This window comes from Etheostoma cragini, chromosome 1, assembly GCF_013103735.1.
Source record: "Etheostoma cragini isolate CJK2018 chromosome 1, CSU_Ecrag_1.0, whole genome shotgun sequence".
NCBI classification, from domain to species: domain Eukaryota; kingdom Metazoa; phylum Chordata; class Actinopteri; order Perciformes; family Percidae; genus Etheostoma; species Etheostoma cragini.
The window spans coordinates 18,815,859-18,828,517 of record NC_048407.1 but is presented as its reverse complement, the minus strand read 5'-3'; the positions used below and the strand labels follow the sequence as shown (position 1 = coordinate 18,828,517).

Genomic DNA, 12,659 nt, shown 5'->3' with positions numbered 1-12,659 from the left:
TACAATATTTTCCTCTCAAAGAATTCAAATAAAGATTTCCAAAAATGTTTCACATGAAAGCCAGCAAATACTTACCTTTGTGCCTTTCATGTTTCAGTGAAATTTGCTCATGGTGGGACCCCTCCTCATTTTGATTGCAAGCAAAGTCCTTGATGTGAGTTTAAATCGCTAAATTTTTATTGAGTCATTCAAGTAAAATATAATCCTAGAGGAATGATGAATTATCAGATTTAAGCATGAAACAGCTGTCATATTGGAATTTAGCTAATTAGGGATGATTTTAAGGTATAATATTACGTTTAGATGTTCCTCTATTGTAATAAGGCAGCCCAATTCAATGTGTATTAAAAAAAACACTATTTTCACCAGCGTGTCAGTGATAAATGTACTTTCCCACAAATTGCCCAGAGAAGATTTTTTAGACAAATGCTGGTAGAAAACTAACATTACCTACAGCGCTTTAAGGGAAAATGTGGTAAGGATGTGGTAATGGTGATTGAAATGTAAAAGAAACATTTCCTTTTATATCTCTCACAACTGGGTTTACCAGCAAAAGAAAACAGTTCCACTATTTTGATAGTAGGTGAGTGATTTTGGATAATTTGAACAACAGTATCCTGATATTGAATGTAAACATGTGCATTAATAATATTTTTGAATGTATTTGTTGTTGATGATGTAAACAAGAACACATCAAAACAACACTACCTGCACTGTAGCAAAATGACTACCTAATGTTATTGAAGATGCAGGGTACAAATGAGGTGTTTGGGGAAAATAGCTTGGGATTATTTGCTTTCCAAATATAGAGCGAGCACTGGCCTGAGGGAGAAAAACATACTGTTAATAAGATGAGGACTTACATAGCAATCAAGTTCTGCTGCTGAATTAACAGACTGCAGTAAACTTGCTGACAATGCTTATTAGTAACAAAAGAGATAAATAATGAAAGCTATGTTCAGCCCTTTACGAGACCTTAACTGCGTGTTAAGTTTGATCTAATGCTTTTTTCATCTCAAGACCCAAAAGTGAAATGAGTACCAGTACTGACTGAAAGAAATCTTTATTTTATTCCTCAAAAACATCAAGAACAAGTCCAGGCACTCCTTTTAAACTTTCAAAGCCAAAGTGAGAAAATCCTTGTTACAATCAGAGTGTTTTCAGGCTTTCCTCTCCGGTTGTCAGTGTTGCACATCATCATTAATTAATCTTTCTCTCTCACTTACAGTAGCAGATGACACATTTCAAGCAGAGAAGCAGATGTACAAGCTGATTGATGTGATTTGTAGAACAGAAGCATGCCATGCGTGGAACATTATATCGTGAAGTTTTGCATAGTTAGTCAGTTGGTGTAAGACAGATGTCAGGAAACAGAGGATGACATGACTTCTAAATTATTTCTTCTTGCTTCCCTTCCTGTTTGCAATTTAGAAATAATGTGGGTAATATTTGCGAAGTTTGAATCCTTCTAAACATGAAAACACCTTTTAAATGAATCTTGGACTATTAAACTTAGCAGGAAAGAACACTTACTTAGCTACTTTATACATACGGTAACAGATGGTGCAGTCCTGTCAAAAAACAAAACACAACCTCATCTTTCTTTAATACCCTGCCTGCCCACATATTATACACAGCGGTTTGATTGACATGCTCAACAAGATCATGTACCCACAACTGCATTGTCAGCCTTGAGGCATAATTAATAGACCATAAATTTCAATGTTCACTTTATTGCTTTTTTTCTTACATGTTTTTGCAGAAACAGCAGGCTGCAGTGCAATGTGCTGTATTTATAAAAGGTTAGTAATAGTCCTGAAAGCTTTCAGTCTATGACTTTGTTTTCCCTTTATTAAGTGTGGAGACAAAATTCTCTTGGGTAATCCTCCTGTGTTAGAGGCACAGTGAAAGTCTGCAACACAAGCAAAGACGTACATACTGAGATCTGTTTTGTTCCCGTACCCTGTGACCTGTACTATCCAGTAACACTTAATGAGCAAGGACCACACTATTGACTGAAGTACATGAAGATTTTGATTTAACAAGAAACGCGTGAGTAGTGAATGGGGGAGCAGTGTGGGGAAGGCTAAAGGCAGATCAAGCATGTTTTTTTTTAGCTTGGCAGACCTCCAGAGGACCCTATGAGAGAGGAACGGGAGAAGAGGGATAGGGAGTGTGAACCATGGAAAAAAGCAACAAGCAAGTATGCAGGTCAGGAAGGCCTTCACAGTAGACACATGAGGGGAGTTTGAGATGTGATCCTGCTCTTAAACACTCTAGTTAAAGCATTTCTATTTCCAATAACTTGACTGACAGTGAGGAAAATACCTCACTCACTGAACAGACGCCTTGGTAATGTGAGAGTAACCTGTACCAGGTAAAAAATCCTAGATCAAGGTTGAGTCTGGGAATTTGTTGCTACATCACCTTGGCTACAGTGTTACTGAAAACTCACTGACTGGATTTCAGGCTACTGTACTTCTATGATGAAGTATTCAAAGCCTTTCTCACTCTAGTGCTCTCGTGTTATGACAGGACATAGAGGAAAGTTTGAGAAGTTATGTTTCTTGCATCAATGGTTGACTAAGTCCATTATGTGGAGGGTAGCCAGCCGGCACTGGAGTCATTACCAGTCTAGGAAGAAAACAACTGTGCTTGCTCTGCAATCATATTCAGTGTTCCCCTCTGTGCACTTGTATTTTTATCAAAAACAATTTGAAATTTTAATTTAGTCCCACTGACACATTGATTTAGCTTAGAGTTGGAAAAATTAAGAACTGTATTTCGGAGGACATGCAGAAAAGGAAAATCTAGGTGACCAACATGCGTGAATTTACTAATTTTAATATTTAAAAAAAGATCTATGAGACGTGAGAGCCATGCATAAGCAAATTCAGTAGCCAGAGGCAAGTATTTATCACACAGGTTTTTACCCCTCTCATCTGTGCATACAGGTGTGATTTATCACCTTGTTCAGTCTTTTGAGTGCTAATAACAATGTATGATTTTTCCAATAACCTTTACATTTTTAAAATCACACCCTGAAAGCAGTCAGCACAAAGCTTGAAGGACATCCTTTGTTAAAGTGCAGAGCTTTAATACCCGACACTTAGAGGATTAAAGAGGGTGCATGGGCAGGGAGGGCAGTCAGGTTAGTGAGACTGCAGAGTTCAGAGAGGTCCAGACCTGAACAAAACACTGGTCGGTCAGACACAGGTTACTGGGCGGTAACATTCTGCATGAACAGTCCTGGAGGAGTATCAGAGCTCACAGGAATACGGGTGACATGAGATCCAGGGAGATGCTGTTTGACAGTAAAGTCAGACACAGATGCAACAAAAAACAAGAAAAGAAACGGCCGTATTGTTTTGTTTAACATGTTCATCATTTTCTTTTTCTTTTTTTGCGATTTACAAAGTCAAACCTTTCTTTGTTGTTTTATTAGCGAGTGTAATTGTTCTTGTAACAGTGTAAGTTAGGTCACGTGACCGTGAATGGGTTTGTAACTGGGAGAATAAATTGTCATACATAAAGTTTTTCCAGACCTATTTAAAAAAAGAAACCCTACAATTACTCAGATATTATTTTTATTATCACAATATAAGCCAAATTTAAAATTTTAATGTGTGTGTTTTAATTATTTCCCAATTATTGTCTTGTTATTGTTTTGATAGTTAAAAAGCATACTGAAGATATGAAGGCCATCTAATACGTCTATGTGGGCTTGCAATTGTGAGAATACATTGAATATATGAATGGTATAATGGCCATTTTAACTATTGCAGTTTTTCTTGAAAGACTGAAGCTTAAATGTCTATATCATAAGCCATAAAATAATTATTGTGGTGCACTACTGAAGTTAATTTTTTATGTATGTGTGTGGTAGATGGGGTAAGTATTGATATATGTATTATGAGGTGAAAATACTTGTAAAACAGTCAAGGCATAGATTTTATTACTTGGTCCTTTTTTATATTGTATATTAAGGGACAGTGTAAATCACTGTAACCACCTCCTGCAAATTATGTTGTTGTAAGTAGCAGAAAATACTTATGCTTATCAGGCTCCCGTGTCCTCTCATCCACAACAACATAATGTAGATTGTCTACTGTCCTCTACATCTGTTGCCAGTTGGAGAGTGACAAGTTGATTTATGGGACTTGGAGGAACAGTAATGAATTAATTATGTCGACAAGATGCACTCCTCAAGGTCACTGTCCAGTGATTCCCTTACATCTGCTCACTGACTGTAAATCTGATGAATACACAAAGAACAAGAATCAAGAATCAGCATAACCATGTGTCATCCTCATCTATGTTTTAGATGTTTTTAGTCTTTAAAATCCGCTGTCATCTTACTGTGGCAACAAGTCCTCTAAACCATAGGTTTATTCCTTCCTTCTACAACGACCCACAGGAGCATTTCATAAATCACCGCCCCTAGAGGTGGCAGGAACTACGAATCACAGGAGTGTTTTTTATACTCATATCCAAACAACAGAATGTAACTGTTGCAGTTTTGCTATGTTAAGGCACCAAAACCACTCAGTTAAGAGAGTGAGTGAGTAAAAAAAGATTGTGGTGCAAACGTGACTCAGAAGGTGATGTAGAACGTGAGGCAGAACATGACACAAAACGTGTTGTAGCTCTGTCTGTTCCGTAAAGATAGAAAACCCATCCACCACCCCAACCTGCCTCCATTTGCAGAACTTGGCGCTCTTATACTTCAAACACCTTTCTTCCTGCTTTGCTCTCGTCATAATTACTATGGCCACTGGAGCCAGAGTTGTAAATGCTGCTTGAACTGAAATTACTTATGTGGGCCTTTTCCGGGCAGGACATTCTCTACTGGGGGTTTAAAAAGTTTCCTTAAATGTGGCCTAAGCGATGTTGGGTGACGGCACTTCTTGTTGACGTTCAAAGTATTTTCACACAAAATGAGGTTAGCTCGTCCGTCCCTTCTCCTCATCCCGTCCCCTCTCCTTCCCTTGCGTGCTTCCGCGCACTAACCCCCCAACTCCCACCTCCAAATCCTTTTTGTTTGCTTTTTTGGAGCCTCGGCTGTCTACAAAGACCGCATTTTTTTTACAGTGTGCTCAGGGGACAGGCAGTTACCGGATAGTGAGAGACGTTTGCTTTATGTGACAATAAATGTTGTAGCCTGAAGAATGAGTGATAGAGCACCTTTAATAGGCCGTCAGAGGAGGAGTTTCCGAATATGGTTAGAAACATAATGAAATAGTAATGAGGCAAAACCAGAGAACAAGACTCTAACTTGAACAAGGCCATAACTGAAAGATTGTTGTGCCAGATTAATTTATAAGCATCATGTTGTTTAAGTCACAACTGATTCACTGACTGTTTGTATCTCATTCTGTTTTCTATTTAATAAACACTGCTGAAACTTTGGGGCCAGAAGTGTTGGCACAACAGACAACACACACGTTTGTTGTTTTTTGGTTTATAAAAAGGAAATAACCATGTTTGCATGTTTTTAATTTTCGGCTTGCAGCGTGTGCTAGAGCCATGGATGTCTGCCTGCAATTTAAATGTTATACAAGATTTTAGGAAAAACCTCCTAGTGCAGTTTTTAAATGACAACAGTGACAGTATGAAAACTCATAATAAAATACAGCAAAATGTAAAGTCACATTACAATAACTGATATTTTAGCCACTGGCAGAAGACGTAAACAACACTGACATAGTACCTATCAAACTTTAATTTGATACATGGGTTTACACATCCAGCAGATGCAGATCATTAGTTTGAAGTTGTTTCACCTGGTGTAATGTCAGTCCAATGTCCACTCTCTTTTAGCTCTGTTTTGATCTTAATCAACTACTGAGGAAAACGTCTTGCTCTTTAGCTGCTAAATGCTCCACAGTGTTCACCAGCTACTCGTTAACTGTGTCTGTCTGCTGTTTGATGTTGAGCACGTTGTGTAGTAGGTTTTAGTACTTTATTGCTAGAAACAGCTGCTTGCTGCAGCCGAAAACTAAACTATAAGAGTGGTGAGAGTGAACCAAATTGTTGGAGTGCAAAGATACAATGAAGTTCTGTAAAGCCGAGGAGAGTTGCAAAGTTGGGTACAACCACGGCTGCGGCTCAGTGGTAGAGTGATTGGCTGCCACTCAGTAGGTTGGTGGTTTCATCCCCAGCCCTGCAATCCCATGTAAATGTGTCCTTGGGCAAGACACTGAACCCTGAGTGGCCCCAGATTCTACACATCAGATTGTAAATGTGTGTAAATGTTTATCTGATGAAAAGGTGGCACCTTCTATGGCAACCCCGGCCACAGCGTGTGAACATTGGTGAATGGTTCCTGTACTATGTAAAAGAGCTTTGTAGTCGTTAAGACTAGAAAAACGCTATACAAATGCAGTCCATTTGCATTATGAGCAACCCCTTTCACATAAATGTGATCCATTGTTACTATAAAATATTTATCATAGTTAATTTAGGAAAAACATTTGGAAAATAAATAAAGATTGAAATGGAGTCTCTGAGAATTGAGCAGCCAATGGGATGAATGATTACTTATATATGAGACAAGGCAGCTTTATTTATGTATCACATTTCAGGAAATTGTTGGCATCCTGTAGCGTTGCTTGTAGTCTTGCAAACGCGCCTCCATCATACACAGACGTCCTACTCACCCTCTCTTCAATTGGTATATCCCATTAGCAGACACTTAAATCTTACTTTGTGCACCAGGGGACCAGATTTAATATAGTCCCAAAATGAACACGTCACATGTAGGCCTACTCACCACCGATTTCTTTTAGTTTAACGGCGGCACAAGCGAATGTAGAGACACCATTGATTGGTCACAGGAAACTAAGAACTTCCACTTTGCTCAGCAAAATGCCTTTGACTCCTTCCTGCAGAGGCCATTAACTCTCTGATCAGAAATAGTACAGGCAGACAGGCTGTTAAATAGAGCCGGCATGTGGATTGCTGCTTTCATTGATGATGCCACTGAACGTGCTCATGCTGTGTGAAACACCCGTAGTGACCCAGCGGGGAGCTCGGGGGGAGAAACTATTTAGCCAGCTCAGCGTGTATACCAAGCAGGCACCATTACATCCCATTTGCAAATAGGCATTAAGATTCAATGCTGTTGTTTGTGGGAGCCAATTTAATTTTACTGCACAGTTTGCCTCAAGGACGGTATCAGTTAGTTTGTCTGACTTGAATGCCTTTGTGGTGCTCCTGCATCTGTTTCTGTAATGTCAAGCAATTTTATTTAGTCCTTTATTTGATTTTTTTGGAGCTTTAACGTGCTACCGATATCTCCAGCAACAGCTCCTAGGATCTTAAAGAAAAAAGTTGATCATTTGGGAAAGCAGCTATCTGATATTGCAGCATGTTAGAGTGTGAATAATAAATTCAAATAATAAATAATAAAGCTTGTTTCTTAGTCCTTAAAACAGACCACTCCTAAATTCACTCATGGCATGACACTTTAATAATCTTTGTGATGAAAGTCTCAGCCAGGAATTGGATATACTGTAGATTAGAAAGTTAGATTGGATTATAGAACTCCTCCTTGCTTGAAAATTGTATCTGAAGCAATTTGTTGTGCATGCCTGCTACGTGCTGTAACAGCAAACTTAAAAAATACATTACCTACTGAAAACACCACACCACAACAATACGTGTTGGGTTGCCCTTTGTGTCATTTTACTGTATCACAGGTCTTACAGTTGACAAAAAAATCAATTTAAATGTATTATAGCACTGTTTCCTATAAAATGATATGCATAACTACCAATATAAAACAGAGAATATGTTTGGATAGAAAAGGAATTGCACCTGATTTATGTTTTTTTTATGATCAGAGCAAATCCAAAAAATGTTTACTGATATGTTCTAGTTCTCTGTTTGGCGCTCTTGCAACATAACTTCTGCATTTTATGATGAGGCACTGACAGCACTTTGATTAAGGTTAGGGTAAGATCCTTGTCTTGGTTAAACATTAAATGGCAAGTCAAAAGGGAAGAGACACAGCGTGTTAACTTTATTAAAAAGATAATATTTAGGAGGTATCAGTTACTGTTTGTAACCCCACATTGTTTAAAGTTGGCCCCTTCTGCCCTGCTCATTGAGTCAGCAAGTGGAAGAGAGAGAGACAGACAGAGACATTGAGAGAGAGAGAGAGAGAGAGAAAGAGAGACAGAAGCAGTGGTCAAGAGAGCTAGAAAGCAAATGAAGAGAGCCAGCGCTAAACAAATAGAACGTTATTTTAAAAAGTAAAAAGTTTATTTCATGACATTCACGTTCTAAAGCACAAATAAACACACCCACACCTCCGCATGAAGGTGCCATATTGCTGGATTTTGTATGACTGCAAAGCTTCATCCCGTCTATGTGTCTGTTAAACTGAACTGAAACTGGATGTGAAATGGCCGCACAACCTGCACTATGTTTTTGGCTGGAGGTTCTACAAACACTTGGGGCCCAAAGGCTCCAGAGTGTTAGGGTCTCTGCAGATACACACACTGCCAAACACTTCTAGTAGCTCACAAGTGATGATTGAGAGGGATTATTTTTGTGTCAATTTTGAGATTTGCATATTATAAAGTACCTTCATTGTTTAACCAAAATCACAACTTTTCCCCAACCTTACTCAGCTTCTGAACCCTGGTCTCTGGTGTTAAAGTCCTGCGCTTTTTATACCTACCTCCCAGATACTCCAGAGCAGTGCATAAATGTGGTACTTCATTCACTCAAAAAAAGCATTGCCTTTTCATTACGTTTTCCACCACAAAATAATTAGAAAAACAAATTTTAGGAACATCATTACTAGACATGGCTGTGTATTATCCGGGAAGAATTAGTTTGAAGACTACATGACTGACATTTACTGGTGAACAGAGATTTCAAAAAACACATATATGCTAACATTAACAGCACATAACACCCTGAAATAGAGCAGCAGAGTGTTTACAGCAGGAAAGGTGTTCTTTTTATCTAGCATCTAGTGGCAGAAATAAAAACGAAGGCTGTTTTGACACTGCTGGTGTTCTTGCAACAATTAAAGCTGTGAGTCATGGGATCTCACAGGTTCAGGCATTGACTATAGATGTCCCTAGAAATGCATATTACTAAAGCTTCATACTTTCAAAATAATTTACAGGGACTTTTACATTAAACACCAGTAAAGGTGTTGTTTTTAGATTTTTGATAATTAAGTATCTTTAGAAAAGGTGCAAAGAAGTGGACAGACAGGTAACGTTAAAAATAAAAATGTAATTTCAGATGAGGTCTGTATATACAATGTACTAACAATCCCTTCCTTTGGCCAATGCCATTGTTAAAACAACTTGTGCTGTTGTTTTTCTGTCCATGACTTGTCATTATATGGTAGACTTTCAAACACAATATGACATATGAAGTAGGTATACATGGAGAGCATCTGTTAAATTAAGATTATGATTTTGCCATGGTAGTAGTCATTTATTGCATGTATAACTAAAATATAATTACATCGCTAATTTGGGAGTAATTCCTCTGTCATGCAAAACTGTGACAACTGTTGGCATGGAGATGCTGTGGGTATAAGAATAGAAGACCAAAACTGTATAAAACCCTCTTATGCCTAAACAGGTCAGAAATAACTTTGCATCAAGACTCATCTTTTTCTCTTGTTTAAACCTCATGATCAAGACAATTAAAGAGCAAGGCTTGTTATTTAATGTTCCTGTTGGGTTACTGTTTCAACCTCTCTGATCATAAATTAAAAACACAACAATAATTGCAATGTAGGGAGGAAAGATAACCTGTTTGTTTCCCTATAAATAGCTCTTTGTTGTCTCCCTGTTTCCTTTGATGGTCTAAAGGACAACTTGAGTCAGGAAAGTTTCTCTCCAAATTACACTTAAACCAAATGAGCACTTTTGTCTTGTCATCTCATTTCTGCTGAACATCTGTCAGGCAACATATGGTCCCATATTGTTTGTCAGGCATAAATGGTTTACCGTATATTAGATGCTGATATGATGCTGAATTAGCGAATAAAAGAACAAAGTCAGTGTCTGGCTACAAAGCTTATTCCAAGGCCTTCTATAGAGTCTGTATGTTATTTATGGAGAAAAGCTGTTTTCTGCAGAGATAACCTTTTAGTCAACTACATTTAAACAGTGCAAGAAATCATTATGTATTGCCTCATAACAATTTGACTTTTTTATCAGTTTGGTCATTTGTTAATTGTTAAAAAAAAACACACACAAAAAAAAAATCATAATTAGATCTCTATTGTAGATTCTACTCTGAAACCACACAACCATGCAACTGTGGCTCAGTGGCAGAGTTGTCGCCTGCCAATCGGAAGGTTGGTGGTTCCCTGGCCCTGCAGTCCCATGTCAAAGTTTTCTTGGGCAAGACACTGAACCGTCAAAGTGTGCCATCAGAGTGTAAATGTGTGTGATCATTTATCTGATGAGCAGGTGGCACCTCGGCCATAGTGTGTGAATGGTAAATGGTTCCTGTACTATGTAAGTGCTTTGAGTAGTTGTTGAGACTAAAAAAATGTTACATAAGAACAGTCCATTTACATATATACATCGACAAAACAGAGAGTTCACTGTCCTAACTTCATAGCAGCTTCTAATACAAGGAAGCAGTGCACTTTCAGCAGAGGCAGATGTTAGTTGCTCATGCCTCTTCCAAGCAACAAAGGAAACAAACTAAAGAAACAGAAGTAGTTGTGTAATTGGAAGCTAGAGATGCTTATCAAAGCTGCGCCTGGATCTGTAACCCTACCAGCTGGGTGTGGAGAGCTCCTCTCTGCTTGCCCTGATGGCAGAGACAAACTAACCTGCAGTGACCACAGGGAACAAAGATTCACACTTTAATGGATTTTGCTTTTATGTTCTTTTGCTTAATGAAAATCAAATCAAAACTAAGCCAGCAGCCACTCAGGCTCTCTTTCTTTCTCTTTTCCTCTTCCTCTCTCTCGCTCTTTTCTACCTCCCCTCTGTCCCTCGCTGTGTTGCTTTGAAGTGTAAATCAGATTCTACTGATGTATGAAAGAGCAGACTGTACACCACAAACCATTTTACAGCACTGAGGGCATGCAGGGTGTGACCAGATGTTTTCATGAAATGTATAGGTCAATGATGCTTTACCGTGTGTGTGTGCGTGTGTGTGTGTTTGTATACAGCTACTTACCTTAGGAACATTCATGAGGTTACATAAACCATTTTATAGCATGTAAACCATAATACTGATTGAACTCTGCATTGGTGTTGACGAACTGACCTAAGAGCCGGTTGATTAACCACAATGATTTCCTGGTGTCGAGTTGAGTGCCATGCGCCAATGAACCCACTCACTCCTGATTTCTTACCTCATTGCTGCGCTCAAGCTGAGTTTGATTGGTGTATGCTCCGTTGTAAACCTGTTTCATTCGTGACTCACCCTCTACTTTCACCAGTGTCTTCAAATGAACTCCTGAGTCGCGAGTCTCTAGTATCATTAACTTGGATCAGTTGAGCCCTACTAAAATTCAATCTAAAATGACAACAGCTCCACACACAAACCTCTTTCAATGTTAGGTACTACTAGGCCCAGCCATCTAAGCTACCAAAAACTTTATAACTCACAATTTTGTAGGCAAGCACAACTCCACAAGTCAACTCAAATGACTGACTGAGCAGAGAGACAGTCCAAGACAGGTTATAGGAACTTTCCAACCCGCTGACTCAGAGCCGGAAACATTGCAAGCTCAAAGACCACTCCAGAACTCATGAGTCGCTCAATCAGTCTCATACACATACTTATAGTATATATATATATATATATATATATATATATATATATATATAGATAGATAGATAGATAGATAGATAGATAGATAGATAGATAGATAGATAGATAGTTGTTCTTCTTCTGCTACTACATGCGTAGTAATCTAGCTCATTATTGCCTCCATTGGAGTGGTGGTAGAATCAATTAGGAAATGGGCTACCTCGTGCAGCACGATTGGACCGAAAGACTTGTTGAATAGTTGTAGAAGAACGGTTGCAGTGAGAGCTACTCGGTATGACTGTTTTTGGTGACTCAATTACTGAATGCTATACTACTAACATTGAGAACCATTCCCATGAGATATTGTACTGTATTAGTCTCATTCACATCTGGCAACACAAACAGACATCTTGTCCTGCAGACAATAACACATCATGGTTCATATGCACTGCCCGCTTAAGACTCATGGAATGCTCCTGTGTAAGTCATCAAAGTCTCCCAAACCTTCTTCACGTATGTGGAATGAGTTGTGCTGCTCCTGAGTTTTTTCTTAAAAACCAGATCACGTGAAAAACGCAGGATCACATATCATGAAAATCCATCTTGTCAGGTTCATCCAATAACCTGCCAGATGCTTACCCTTTCCCAAACAGTTATGAAGGTTTCCTATGTGGTTCTGTGTAACAAACCATATGGCGTGTGCATTTAGATGAGCGGAGCCACACTGTCAAACTAACCTCAATGTGGGTGAATGAATGCATCTTTATTCAACTAATGCTACATCTACATGGTAAAATGGGCTATTTTTATTTTCACTTTTATTAACTATTTAATTAAACCATACCTAAAATAGTATTTTTCACGATAGTTCCAACCAACATTGGCAGCAATGACAGCCACAGACA

At 38.6% G+C, this 12,659-nt stretch overlaps 1 long non-coding RNA gene across 1 annotated transcript; it reads left to right on the top strand.

Moving 5' to 3' along the window:
• Positions 1-2,385: 2,385 nt before the first annotated feature.
• Positions 2,386-12,306, top strand: LOC117945565. Its single transcript, XR_004656836.1, has 3 exons — positions 2,386-2,397; positions 10,583-10,590; positions 12,216-12,306. It is a non-coding gene; the product is annotated as an uncharacterized LOC117945565 (long non-coding RNA).
• Positions 12,307-12,659: the final 353 nt, after the last annotated feature.